The following is a 12,433-nucleotide window of genomic DNA, read 5'->3' as shown; positions in this document are numbered from 1 at the left end:
CTGTGTCCCCCATACCAACCTTGCTCTGGATAACTGCCTGGCTGGTGACTTGACCTCTCTGGGTGTACAGACCCATCTATTCCCTTCCTCTCAGAGCTCATGCATCTCCCACCACGCTCCCCCCCTTCCCCCCATCGCTCTCCTCTGCTGCGCCTCCTCCCTCCACCCTTCATCTCCACCGCCTCCTTCCAGCCCCGCTGTTTGCACTGTTTCTGGGCTTCTGTCTCCTTGCGTGCGTGCGGGCTGCAGAGCTCCCCCCCGCCCCCAGCCGTTCCATTTGAGAGGGTACCTTGTCCTGTGCCCTCACCACGCCTGTACCCCACGGCAGGCCCTTTTCAATGCTTTCCACTATTTGAAGGGGTCCCGAGTATGAGCTGACATATTATGGTCTCCCTTCCCCCTCCCGCTGTGCAATGCACACCAGAGCTCATGGCTACTTCTGAACGGGTGAACATATGCGTGCATGGCTAGAGGGAGAAGGCAAAGCTGCCTCTTTCTCCGTTGTTCTCTGTGAGTCGAAGATTCACCTCGTGGCGTCTGAGGGCCTTTCATAAGCAGTGGAGTGTGTACCTGGTGTCTGGGGGGGCGGGTGGGAGCGGGGGTTTGCAAATGTCACATCTCTTTGTCTTGCTGGCCTGAGACTTCACCCGTTCACACGACTTGCTCTGAAGTTTTCTGAGACCATGCCCACCCTTAGTGTCCTAACAATGAAAATGACAGGAGAAGGCAGGGTTAGCAACCACAGTCGTGCTCCATAGACATGGGATGGAGAACCGGTGGTGTCTCTGGAATGTTAGTAATGGCTGGGCCCCCTCTAGTACTGAGTTGGTCCTTGTATACGTTACCTTAGGAGTAAACGATGTCACAGTCCTTGGCTGGTATACAAGGAAACCAGAATGGAAAGATGAGATAACTTACAAGTGGTCGTCTACCAGTTAAGATGCAGAGCCCAGGGCTGGAGAGATGGCTCACTGGTTAAGAGCATGCTCTGTTCTTCCATGGCCCCAAGTTCAATTCCCAGCACCCATGTCAGGTATCTTGCAAAACAGCTGTACCTCTAGCTCCAAGGGATCCTGCACGTCAGCCTCACCCACACTCAAGACACATAACTGAAATATATTATTTAAAGAAATTAAAAGGGGCCAGGGAATGTAGCACCACAGCCATTGATCTACCCACTGAGCTACACTGCTTGCCAGTACCTTTTTGCTGTACTGAGACAGTACTCTTAATATTCTTTTTATTACTGTGGTTTTACGTGAGCGTTTTGCCTGCATATACATCTGCGCACCATGCGTGTGCTTGGTACCTGCAAAGGTCAGAAGAGAACATTGAACCCCTCAGTTGCATGTGGTTGTGAGCTACCCACAAAGGGTGCAGGGAATCAAACTCAAGTCCTCTTTGAGAGCATCCAGTGCTTTTAACCACGGAGCCATCTCTGCACCCCCCAACCACAAATAAGCATAAGCACAGAGCTGGGGGAATGTTTGAGTGGGTTAGGGTAATTGCTGGAGGACCTGGGTTCAAATCCAAGCATCCACATTAAAAAGCTAGGTATGGCTCTATGAAACTTAGCTTGGCACCGTGGGGTAGCAGAAGGGAAGAGGGTCGCTGAGCAATGCTCTCTACTACGCTAGCCCCAGGCTCAGTAAGAGACCATGCGTAGGTGCACGCACACACACACACAGAGAGAAGGGGGTGTACACAATAAAAGACACTTAAGAAAAAATCTCATAAAAACTTTTAAAGCATAGTTGTAGAGGTATCTAGATTTTGTCCTGAAGTTAGGACCATTTTAGGAGGTAAAACCTTCTAAAACAAGAACTACTAAATTATTAACAGTCTGAACAAATTTCTCCCATCCAGAATGGCTGAGAATGCCAATCCCCTGATAAACAATGTGGCACTGTCTGGCCAAGTCAGCATCATTGTGTGTTTCTAGCTTCCCATAAACACTGAAAACAGTGATGTGTACAGTAATAAAACTGAAGTGTGCACAATTTAATATCTTACTATTGGTTAGGCGATTTGGGCTTCCCACACAGCTGACCTAGAGTTGGCCATTATTCATTCTTCTCTTGATATACAAGCCGGTGTGCTGCTTCCCTAAGATTCTGCTGTAGCCTGTGCTAAAAAGCTACTTTGTTGCTATTGCTGGGTAGAGACTTGAGTTTAATATAGTGTTCCGAGTGACCACAAGGTGGAGACATGCACACATTTCAGGGTAAAGCTTAGTGATTTGTCCCTGGGAGAAGCCCTGGTTCCCCCTTGCTCCCTGAGAAGTGAGAACGTTTGCATTGCCTTCCTGCTTTGCCTAGTGTGTGCTTTCTGCAGGAGATGGGGTTCCCACTGAGTGTAGACAATGAGGAACTAGAAGCAACCCGCTGTGACTGAAACCCAAGGAGTCTGCTCTTTCGTTCAATGTGCTTTCTACTGTAGGAATTTCCAAACCAGAAGAGGCAGTCTAGGCAACACTTAATGCTCTTTCTGCTGAGAACATTATGGAACACTTGCTAAGCCTGCCTCCATCCGTGAAAACATGGACAGAGGGTTCTGCTGTGGGGCCAAGTTAATCAGATTGACTTTGTATCTCGTGCAAGGCAAACCACAAAGTATCTTTCCAACCCACTTGGTCTTCTTCACATAAACTGACACAGTTGTGAATATCAGGACTGGCTGGTCACTGCTTCCAGAATCTTCTCGATAAGTTATTTCTGAGACAACTGCTGGAGTGGACAGTGAATAGATGGGAAACTCCATCAGGGGTTTAAGCCCCACACAGCCTCTTGTGAGCCCGGGGATGTTGAGCATGCCATCTAAGTTCCCTAAACTCTCCAGTTACCAGATGCACATTTTAGCCTCTAGTTAGCCCTCTTGTTGAGGTTACATCCTGTTACAGGAGGTTACATCCTGTTACAGGAGCTTATCTAACAAAGATACAACATTTCAACCAGGAGCTAGATGTCCTATCTGCCTGTAATATCCGGGTACTTATGCACTGATAAGCGCATATCCAGATGTTCATTTGGCTTAGGGGAAACATAGCCTCAATGCCTGAACAGTCTTTATCAGGTCAGAGGCTCTTTCAGGAAAATGTTTGCAAAAGTGGACGGCAAATGTATTCAGGAACCTGCTGTGGAAGTAAGGTCTGGTTTCTGAAAACTTGTGGCTGTGTTTTTTAAATGATGCAGGATCCTGGTTTGGGATAGTAGCTTGATATGGCAGCTGCTTTTCATGCCTAGCTTGTGTTCTTCGTGTGTGCACAACTGAAGCTGACTGTGGAGTCCAGCTGAGAGCCTGCTGGAGAGTGCAGTGTGTAAGTATGTTACACATTGTCATCTGGCCCTGCTGCCGCTTCCATCAGGCTGATAAACTGGGCCTTGGTTATAATAGAAACTAAAGTGACAGATGAAGGTGTCTCTTAGCAAGTTTGGATGTCCTGAGTCAGTCCTGTGCTCAGATTCTAAAACCTCAGGGTACCGTGCGGCAGAATACAATTACAAGGCCAGACTTAGCATCCATACGTTTCGAAGGTTTTTTTTTTCCTTCCAAAGGCAGCACTGAGCTGTATAATCTTCTGAAGTATAAATATACATCCCTTCCTGGAAAAAAAACAAAACAGCCATTTGAACTCAACCTCAGAAGTTCCCTTGCTCTAAGAACCTTTGGTGGCTTCTGTAGCCTTTGAAAATGACTCTGAACTAAGCATAGAAGCCTCTTGGAGGTTTGCCCACCCATCCTCCGTGTTGTACCCAGCTATGTCACCCCACCCCCCGCACTTTCCCGCCTCTAACTGTGCCAAGTGTGTCATCGACAGAAGCTGAGTCCCGTGTCTGCAGCGCTCTGTGCTCGGGACATGGGACTTGCCACGTCTCCTTGCCTGCTCCTTCCCCCAGCAAGCCTGTCTGACTGTGCTGAGGAACACCACCCCATAGACACGCCCCCTCCCTAGGTAGGGTCTGTTTCTGTGGCTCTGTTGGCCTTGGCTCCTCCCTAAACAACCAGGTAAGCCTTTCTCATGTGAGCTGTCTGAGAAGGACTGGCTGCTGTCACATAACCTGAGACTTAACCCTGCCCTACCAAATGAGCTGGAACAACGTCTTAATACTGGGAACTACATATGGTGCTTGACACTGGGCAGAGAGTCATGGATACTCAGATACATGTGTGCATAGATACATGCGCGTATGTATGCAAGAACGAGCTTTCGTGTTTTCTCTGTAGGAGCGTCTCGAAGGAGGGTAGGGCCTCCTAAGCCCAGAGACTAGAGCGTAGTAGGTATTTAATGTCTTGTGATTCATCTATTTATGGTGCCCGCCTGGCAGGACCTTGGGCTTATGGAAATTTGTCCCCACCAGCTGAAAGCTCGTTGGTCCTGATCACTGGATACTCAGAAAAAAGGCAGCTTGACCTGTGGTGTCATCTAGTGGCCTGTAGGGATGTTGCTTTTGAGTGGTACAGTCTAGGCCAAGGAGGATGCTTCTCAGCTGCAAATGACCAGTGTGGGAGAGAAAACGAGGCTTCTAGCAGTCTGGTCTGAGGGGTAACATCTTCATGGTCTGACTTCCCCGGCTCAGTGGCAACAGAGCTAGGCAGGTGTCTCCTGGGAGAACACAATCCCTGAGAAATCAAGGAACCTGCCCTGCTGAGTGGCCTATATCTCCATCAGTCTTTCAGTACATGCTTCTGACAGCCCAGGATGATATCATAAAGCACCTTTAGACTTGCGTTTTAAATAGTGGCCATATTTTTTCTTACACTCATAAAGGCTGGAAGGTGTGATGGCTATGTTCCTGTAAGGCCTGTCTTTCTGGTGTAAAAATGATGGTCATGTCTGCATGGCAAAGGAATAAAAAGCTTATACTTCCCTTCCTTAGAAGGATGCCAGTGCCATTCTGAAGCTCTGTTGGTAAGACCTCATGGAGACTAAATACCTCCCTTCCCTAGGGTCCTACCTCCTGATATCAGCACAAGCATTCAGTCTATACAGGATGTTTCTGCTTACAGAAACCACCTACATTAGTAATATCTTGGCTCTCCCTCCCCGATTGCTGCCAGGTCTCTTCTCTGAAACCTCTTCTGTCTACATCCAAGCAGAGATGGTGACGTTATTCTCTCAGGTCATTTTTGACAGTGGAGATGTCTGTGACAGGAGTGAGTAGTACATTAAAGCTTTCTGCTTGTGCCCGTACATGAGTGTTTGTGATATGTATGTACATGCCTATGTGTAGAAGGGAAATCCACAGTGCGGGCGAGGCAAACCCTTACCTGTCAGGGTGAAGAGTAAGGTCACATCTGTCTTGAATGCTCACATATCCTCATTGCTTGACATGGTGGCAGCCCCATAGTAAACAGTTCATGAAATGAATGAGTGCTTCGGTTGCCCTTCAGAACAGAAGGCCAGCCAGGCAGTGGTGGTGCACACCTTTAATCACAACATACGGGAAGCAGAAGCAGGTGAATCCCTGAGTTCAGGGCCAGCCTAGTCTACAGAGAGAGTTCCACGATGACCAGGACCACACAGGGAAACCTTGTCTCAATGAAGAGACAAATGGAGCAGAAGAGCAACTCCCTTCTCCTGGACGAGTGTGTCTGAAGTCAAAGTCCCTTTGAGCCTGAGACCACAGTCACCTGTTCTTCTGGCTTCTTAGCATCCCCCATGCCGTCACCGACAGGAAAAAGAAGCAGCACAGAATGCACCAGACCATTCGCCCAGAGGGCAAGCGCACTTGTCCATCCCCCATTGAATGATGGGCTATCAGGTGAGGTGTGTCACCAGGCGGCCAGCAGGCGGCATCAAGTCTAGCCCATAGCGCGAAGGGCTCTTTCTTACCTGGTCACTCCTCCCCACTGTCTTTTTAGCCCCCAGTGGCTTGCCAGGCCGTTGTTGCAGGCAAACTGGTAAGAGAGGAAGCCTGTGCGTGTGATTCCCTGGAGCTGAGTTGATTGACCTGAAAGGCCCTGCTTCCAGCACTCTCCGAGAGGGCGTGGCGGGAATCTGATGTGTAAAGGAACCCAGCTTGCAGGACCCCTCAAAGCTCAGGATACTCTTCCTGTCAGCCACTGGACTGACTTCGGAAGCGTTAGGTAGATTGACCGTCACGGGAGCAGAGGGCACTTCTTTCCTGTGTGTTCACCAACCTTGGAGTTCTCGGAACCCCGTAGTTGAGGGTCTGCTGGGCATTCTCCTGTGTAGCCATGACTGCTTTACACACCAGTGGGCCCGTGTAAGCTCTGATCATACCGTCGGTGCCTTTTGCAGCCGGCCCCCATCCACAGATAGCTCAGTAGCACAGATGCGGGTTGGTAGAGAGGGGCTTAAGACTTCTGTAAGGCGCTCTTCTCGTCCCTTCCCTCAGGAAATTCTGATCCTTTGGGGGCTCTCGCTAACAATGGAGGGCAGAAATAAAAGAATGTGCGTCGTGTCTTAGTGGTATTGGTACCCTCTGGGAGTTCTAGGTTCCCTACACAGTTTCCGGCAGAAACAGCAGGGGGTTTGTTAGGAAGGGACACACTTCTAAGAGAGGAGCAAAGATGAGTTCAGATGGTCCAGTGTCCCTGCCACACAAAGGATGGGCCTTTATGTCACACCGTGTGGGCTTTTTGGTCATCTGCACAGGCTTTTTCTAGACTGTTCTATCACATGTAGTTCCTGCACGTCTTCACATATCACATGCCTCCTCAGCACCATTGGTGCCTCCTCTAGTGGAGGGATTTAGTCTGGAGTATGTTTTCCAGCTGTCTTCTTGGTCAACTTGCTCTCTTTAATTTTCTGAGACCTTAGGCAAGGCTCTGGGTCTCACTCTCCACCCTATCCTCCTGCTTCTGTAGTGAGACCCCTGCTCCAACTGTTCAGCCCTCTCACTGGTACCTTCTGACTGAAAACCCAAGAAGCTCTGTTTAAACAGGGTAGCGATCTGGGTCCTTGGGCACACGCCAGCTTCACACGCTTTCACATTCTGCCAGTGAAGGAGACTCCGTGTTGTTAAGGTGTGTCAGTAGTTACCTGCTAGCTTGGAGAAGCCCGGGAACTGTGCAGGGCTTTTGTGGCCTGTTGATTCCTCATCTGAGGATGTTTCTTGGAGTGGCGGTGACACCCAAGTGGAATGACAGACAAGAAGGTAGCTGAGCGACTAGGGCACTGTAGACCCTTGTCTCTCTGGCCATGGTGATAAGACACCAAGACCCAAGGACACTGAATGTGTGCATACTACCTAGCTCAACCCGGTTCAGAGAGGTTCTCAGATTCCATCCCCTCTCTCCTGCTCTCCCCAGACCTCAGATGATAGAGACTGGTGAATGCCCTCCGTCCCTGTCCCCCAGCTCTCCCCCAGACCTCAGATGATAGAGACTGGTGAATGTTCTCCATCACCTCTCTCCAGCTCACTCCCACAGCTCAGATGATAGAATCTAGTCAATGCTCTCCTGAGAATGAGTCGAGGCTGAGATGGGAACCTGTCCAGCAGACACATGGTTAAATATGAACCTCAAATGCTCCACTGATGGCCACTGCGCTGTGTCAGAGAACCCTGTGGTGACTGATCAGCGCCTCACATGGCTTCTCCCTCCCGTGGTGTGCACTGTCAGCTGTCTCGTGAGAGAACATTCCCTTCCTATCCCATGGTTCCATCTGGGTAAACGGTCTCCGCAAGTGCTCGCCCAAGTCTGGTGAGATTCAGTTAGGCTTCAGGTTTTTACAGAGGGGAATGCCACACAGGACCATTCATCAGCGCTGTAGACACTCTGCTGTTTAGTAGATGTCAGCAGGCAGGTGGTTAGCAGGGATCACAGTCCCAGCCCCTGGCTGTACCCTGTGGCGTGAGTCTGTTTTCCAGGGTGGATCACTTGATACTCTTGCTTTGTACTAAAATTGGATGCTTGAAGCTATTCTCTAGTGTAAACCTGTGGCCCATGAACGCACACTCGGGAGGGGCATTCCCGCAAGCAGGGAATATGTATCTGACTCTCTAGCTTTGGATGCATGGTCAAAAATGGAGGCCAATGTCCACTCTACCTTCTGTGTGCTAACTCCAAAATTCAGATTTTATATGATATTGTTCTTAAAGACCCTAAAGCATTTTAAACCCCTGGAAGACATGCCAAAAGGGGCCTCCCCTTTCGCTGTTCCTTTCCCTTTGGGAAAGTATCCCAGTGTGCCCTCCTCCCACCCGCCGCTGCAGAGCAATGCTGGGCAGAGCCCTCCTTTCTAGGCCCCACGCTTTGCAAATAAGCATGTGTTGAAGAGAGAGCTTCGGCGTCGTCGGGTGGCACTACAGCTCCCCCAGCGCTTCTCTCTAAGCCTTTGTACCGAGCTCTCTTGTAGAAAACCCAGCCCATTTTGGCTTTTTATCTCAAAAGCAAGTCACTGGCGTTGCAAATCCCTTCCCAGTTGCTTCTGCCCAGCTAGCAGCTAGAATGGCCTCGACGGATTTATGGTGGTAAGGTTGGAGAACACCAGATTGGAGTGGAGATGAAGGAAAGCATCTGGATGGAGTCGGGAGTGTCTTGGCCCTGAGACAGTAAGCCCATGCTGAAAGACTCAAAACAGAGGCTGCTGTGCCTAGGCCCTGATCAAGATAAGAAGCGAAGTTTCCCTACGAGGAACCTCCCAACATGCTGTGCTATAGACACTTCCCTGTGGAGTCACAAGACCTGTTAGCCTTTGCTTAGGGGAACTGCCTTGTTTTCTAAACCTGTTTTCCGTGTGTTAAGTGCCAGGTAACTGTGTCTCTCTGCTTCTGAGTCCTTCCTTTATCCTTCCTAAGACATTTTCAAAGATGAGACCATGCTGCTACTCCTGAGGACAAGGACCAGATAGGACCCACAGATACTGGAGGATGTTAGTTGATTTTAGGAAATTAGCCATGCAAGTCCAAAGCCTCCAAGGCAGCCTGGGGCTCAAGTCCTGGGACCATCCACAGACATGATTCCCTCCTCAGGATCTGCCTGGTTTAAAGTCTGCAACTGCTTACATTGTATGTGTGTATGTATGTATGTATCTTGTAACCTGTAGTGAATATCTACTGAGTTAAATGAATTTCATTGAAGCAATAACTCCATCATAACCTCTAGACTAGGCTTTGACTGGATATTTAGGTATCGCAGCCTAGCCCGGTTGACACACACAGTTAGCCACCCAAGTCTGTCACAGGCCTTATTGGGAATCTTAGACTGAGTTATCTGAGGTGGGAGATAGTGCACCTGTGTTCAACAAACAGAGAACAACATGACTGGATGAACGAGCATCCTGGAGGGAGTGGGACCATCGTGGAGAGTCTATGTGTGCCTCAGGAAGCATTGTACCCCTCCCCAAACCTCCAGTGTCCCAAAAAAATCTCATGAGAAGCATCAGGTTTGTGTTTCATCTTATTCCTGAGCTAGTGGCAAACAGACACACCGGCCAGAACACCTCTGGCGGCTGATGCCTCCTGAGCCGCAAATGTGAGATGATACGCTTATCTAAGGAGGGTCCTTCAGGCCCTTCCAGCCATAAGTCAAAGCCATGTCTCCTTGACTTGGGGAGAGGGAAGCAGGGATCTCTGGTTATCCCTGCCACATGTTGGAGTCTGGGTCTCTCTTACCAGAGCTGTGATTTTGCAATTAGGAATTATGTATGTTTGAGCAGGAATGTTTAAAGGGTGAAGTCAATGGAAATAGAAACTCTGGAAGAACGGATGTGGGTTGGCTCTGTGGAGGAGGAGAAAGGCTGTAGAGTTGACTCACCATGCCTACCCACATGTGTCCACTTGCTTCTGATGCACAGGTTTGGAAGTCTCTGTGGTATTCCATGTATGTACAAGGACTATCTCGCCTGTGTTTCAACTGACCAATGTTTTTGAGATGGAGGCCAGTTTCATTCCCTATTTATTTTTGTTGTTGTTGTTGTTTTGGGTTTTTTATTTGTTTGGTTTGTTGGTTGATTTGACTTTTTAAGACAAGATTTCTCTGTATAGCCCTGGCTATCCCAAAACTTGCACTATAGACCAGGCTGGCCTTGAACTCACGAAGATCCTCTTGCCTCTGCCTCCCAAGTGCTGGGATTAAAGACATGAATCACCACTGCCCAGCTCCCTATTTACTTTTGAGGAGACTAAAGCTCAAAAAGGTTAAGCTGTTTGACTGGGTCACGTGGGTAGCAATGGCTACCACCAAGCATTCCCTGAAGCTTAGATTCAAACCCCATGCTCCCAGGTCTTCCCCAGGGTGTCTTCTCACTTGAGAAGGAAGACTGTGACGCCCCAGGGAAGGTAGACTAGAAGGATGGGGCTCAGAGCACTGGGCTACTAAGAACATTAAGAACAGGAGGTATCCAACTGGTCGAGTGCAAAGAATGAATATCTGTCCGAGTCTCAGACACACGGGACATCTGTATCACACCCCCTCCCCAAGGCTCAGGGGCCATTGCAGAAGAGAAGGTGGAAAGATTGCACGAGACAGGGGGTGAGGGGACCCAGGCAAGCCAGTGTCTTCTAGACATAAAAGGACAGCTTCACTCAGGGAAGACTCACATCAGCTGTGGTTTCCTGCATAAGACCTGCACAAGATTAAGCCAGTGAGCATTCCAGCTTGGAGGATGGAAAAGACCCATAAATCTCTACTCCTGTCTGATTAGTTATTGCCAGTTGAAGGCCACTGGATGAACAATTGTCAGTTTTCTTTAAGGGTGGGACTATGCACCAGGTAAGTGTGGGTGGTCACTGAGGATTTGCCTGCATTGGAGGCCCTGGGAAAACAAGGCAAGGCACTGTCTAGCATCTGACAATGTGTCATTATCCGCATCCCAGAGACCTGAAAACCCAGCATACAAGTGTCTTGTCCCATAAGGGTTACAGCCAGTTCAACAAGCTTGAGAACTCAGCAATTGGGACTCCCAGTCATATCTCTTCCAGTACTGATCCCTGCTGGATGTTTCTAGTGTTTCTCTCTCCAAAGCCTGCCCTTCCTTGGATTGATAGAGGAATAATGAGTAAGAGGGGTTGTTCTGATATTTTCTTTATGATATAACAAATAAAGCTTGCTTAAAGGTCGGAGTGCAAAGCTAGCCACACTAACTAGCCACACTAATCAGCCACAGAGGCCAGGCAGTGGTGGCACATGCCTTTAATCCCAGCAGCCATGCTAGTTAGCCATAGAAGCTGGATGGTGGTGGTGCATGCCTTTAATCCCAACATGGGAGAGGAATATAAGGCGGGTGGAGACAGGGGTACAGTGTACTCCGTCTACAATCACGCTGAGGGCAGGACCACCCCTTTTTGTCTGAGCCTTGGTAGAGGTAAGAACTCTCTAGTGGTTGGGTGCATTGTTTTTTTGATCTTCATCTTGAACCCCAATATTTGTGTCCAGGTTTCTATTGTTCATGATACAGGGGTAGTTGAGTGTTTGTTAGCTGGATAGCGTCGAAGGTTTGATCTGTTCTTGGTGCCAGGCGATAAGGCGTTCAGAGCAAGGCTGAGAGTTTTGCTTGGGAGATGAATGATGGCCAGAGCTCCGAGTCTGGAACATAGCATCTATGCTTGTAGAAACTAGAGATGCACAGTGCAGAAGGCATTCGCTGAGTAGTGGCTTCCAGAGAACCAAAGCTCCAACCGCAGGCGGTATTTACGTTTGCATTTTTCATTGCCCAAAACACTAGGGTGACCTGTGGTTAAAGGTCAGAAGAATGTGCTAGAAACTAGAGCTGCCAGATTGTGGGTGGAGCTCTTTGGGGGAGGAAGAAACAGAGAACTCCCCGTCCTGAGTGTTTTCAAGCCTGGGACTCTGTGTGTCTGGGACTCTGCAGGTGGATTCCCCCAAAGGAAGACCCTCCAGCTGCAGACACAGGGTGCCCCGGGTCCCACAGGAGTCACTATGGCTCCACCGTCATGGGAACAGATCTGGGAACTTGCTTTCCACACAAAAGTGTCCTGGAAAGGCAGAACTCCATAGGTCAGGCCAGATTAGGGAGTCTGGAGAGACCCAAAAGGTGGTTCTTCTAAAAAGAAAAATTAGCCCCTGCTTGGGGTAATCAGATGGGCCTCTTTTCTGCCCTAGGGGCTGATCCGACCATGAGGGGATTGAAGATTTTGTTTATTTTGAAACAGGGTCTCATGCAGCCCCAAAACTAGGCAGAAGCTCACTATGTAGCTGAGAATCACCTTGGGCTTCTCTTCCTCCTGCTAACACTGAGGTCGCAGGTCTGTGCCTATAAGCGTAATTTATTTATATGGCGCTTGGATCGAACTCAGGACCTTGTCAGTGCTAGGATAAAGGGTTTCTCGGCAAGTTGGGCTATGGCTGCTAAGACCAGCTGTAGGCTTACCGTCCACACACCATCCAGTATCCCTTCTTCTGATTAAAGAAAGCAGAGGTTGAGAAGGTATTAAAGGTCACAACCTCAACCCCTTTCTGTGCTGCTTACAGAACTCAGCTCTGCCCCCCCAGCCATGTTTGAATG

The 12,433-nt window shown here is 49.1% G+C and overlaps 1 protein-coding gene across 1 annotated transcript in view; it reads left to right on the top strand.

Annotated features, from left to right (window-relative positions):
- The window catches only part of Nav2 (neuron navigator 2), a 347,498-nt gene that overhangs the window by 208,368 nt on the left and 126,697 nt on the right, over positions 1-12,433 (top strand).

Source organism: Mesocricetus auratus, unplaced genomic scaffold (assembly GCF_017639785.1).
Source record: "Mesocricetus auratus isolate SY011 unplaced genomic scaffold, BCM_Maur_2.0 Super-Scaffold_100030, whole genome shotgun sequence".
Lineage (NCBI taxonomy): Eukaryota > Metazoa > Chordata > Mammalia > Rodentia > Cricetidae > Mesocricetus > Mesocricetus auratus.
The sequence above is the reverse complement of the archived record's forward strand: the minus strand, read 5'-3'. Positions and strand labels throughout refer to the sequence as shown.